Here is a 2,333-nt window from a genome sequence, read left to right as displayed (position 1 = left end):
TACTGTATATTGATTAATACTACACTGTACAGTATAATGATGAATACTACACTGTACAGTATAATGATGAATACTACACTGTACAGTATAATGATTAATACTACACTGTACTGTCTAATGATTAATACTACACTGTACAGTACAATGTTGAATACTACACTGTACAGTATAATGATGAATACTACACTGTACTGTATATTGATTAATACTACACTGTACAGAATAATGATGAATACTACACTGTACTGTATAATGTTGAATACTACACTGTACAGTATAATGATGAATACTACACTGTACTGTATATTGATTAATACTACACTGTACAGAATAATGATGAATACTACACTGTACAGTATAATGATGAATACTACACTGTACAGAATAATGATGAATACTACACTGTACAGTATAATGATTAATACTACACTGTACACTATAATGATTAATACTACACTGTACAGTATAATGATTAATACTACACTGTACAGTATAATGATGAATACTACACTGTACAGAATAATGATGAATACTACACTGTACAGTATAATGATTAATACTACACTGTACTGTAATAATGATTAATACTACACTGTACAGTATAATGATTAATACTACACTGTACAGTATAATGATTAATACTACACTGTACAGAATAATGATGAATACTACACTGTACAGTATAATGATTAATACTACACTGTACAGTATAATGATGAATACTACACTTTACAGTATAATAATGATGAACTACACTGTGTCCCAGTTTGGGTATACCTGCTCTCGCGTAATAAATATTCAGAGCTATGCCACGTATTCAGAGCTCTAATCCTAAATCTGCCATTCACTCCTCTAAGATGTAACTAGTCCCTGAATGTTAGCAGGGGGGGTGTCACGTAACACTATTCAACAAAGACTTGACCTGGTAAAAGCATAAGGAGTGGGAAAGGTTAAACCTTATCGTGCCATGGGGGTTGCATGAGTTCACTACATGTCTCAGAGTGGGCCATGAGGAAAGTGAATGATTGGCTTGGTGTGTGTGTGTGTGTGTGTGTGTGTGTGTGTGTGTGTGTGTGTGTGTGTGTGTGCGTAATCTGTGTGCATAAGTATGTTTATGGAGTGAGAGAGAGAAAGAGAGAGACAGAAAGAGAGAGAGAGAGAGATAGAGAGAGAGAGAGAGAGAGAGAGAGAGAGAGAGGAAAGAGAGAGAGAGAGAGAGAAATAGAGAGAGAGCGAGAGAGAGAGAGAGGGAGATGAGATAATGGCACCCTGCAGAGGTCTGGTCCTGTTTCCTCTCTCTGTCCTGGAAATCTCTGGCAGACCACGGTGTCCACTATGCACCCTCTTTAACCAGCCAACAACACAACACACACTACCTCATTGTGCTACCAGTTACAAAACCAAATCCCAATCTATTGATGTGGGATGAAACAAGGGACAAGCACAAGGTGCTATAGTCGGACCATAGCCCCTCTCTCCTGCCAAAGATGGACCCTCTTTTTGCTCTATAGGGGCGGCAGGCAGCCTGGTGGTTCAAACCAAACGTTATTTTTCACAAATGCCGAATACAACCTTACCGTGAAATGCTTACTTACAAGCCATTAACCAACAATGCAGCTCAAAAAATTGAATTAATAAAATATTTACTAAATCAACTAAAGTGAGAACAAAAATGTATCAATCAAAAAGTAAATGTACAGTACATAACAATAACGAGGCTATATACAGGGGTACCGGTATCGGGTCAATGTGAGGGGTACAGGTTGGTCCTGTGTGGCTCAGTCGGTAGAGCATGGCGCTTGGAACGCCAAGCGTCGTGGGTTCGATTCCCGCTGGGACCACCCATATGTAAAAGTAGTGGCCCCAGCCGACTTGTAAGTCGCTTTGGACAAAAGCGTCTGCTAAATGGGATATATTTAATCAAGGTAATTTGTAAAGTGACAATGTATAGATAATATACAATGTTAAGAGCATTGGACCAGTAACTAAAAGTTTGTTGGTTTGAATAGGTGACAAGTCTATTGTTGTGCCCTTGAGCAAGGCACTAAACACTAATTGCTCCTGTAAGTTGCTCTGGATGTGATATACGTTAGATGATCAAGATGGCGCCGACAGAAATGGTCGCCTCGCTTCGGTTTCTTAGGAAACTATGCAGTATTTTTTATTGTTTTTATTATTTCTTACATTGTTACCCCAGGAGATCTGAAGTCTTATTACACACAGCCGGGAGGAACTATTGGATTAAAGAGCAACTTACCAACATTACAACCAGGAATACGACTTTACCGAAGCAGATCATCTCTTCGGACCACCACCCAGGACAATGGAACTAA

The 2,333-nt window shown here is 38.7% G+C and overlaps 1 non-coding gene across 1 annotated transcript; it reads left to right on the top strand.

Annotated features, from left to right (window-relative positions):
- The first annotated feature begins 1,765 nt into the window (after positions 1-1,765).
- Positions 1,766-1,841, top strand: trnap-ugg (transfer RNA proline (anticodon UGG)). The gene has a single exon. It is a non-coding gene; the product is annotated as a tRNA-Pro (tRNA).
- The last annotated feature ends 492 nt before the right edge of the window (positions 1,842-2,333 follow it).

This window comes from Oncorhynchus masou, unplaced genomic scaffold (assembly GCF_036934945.1).
Source record: "Oncorhynchus masou masou isolate Uvic2021 unplaced genomic scaffold, UVic_Omas_1.1 unplaced_scaffold_6648, whole genome shotgun sequence".
NCBI lineage: Eukaryota > Metazoa > Chordata > Actinopteri > Salmoniformes > Salmonidae > Oncorhynchus > Oncorhynchus masou.
This window is presented reverse-complemented; position numbering and strand designations above follow the sequence as displayed.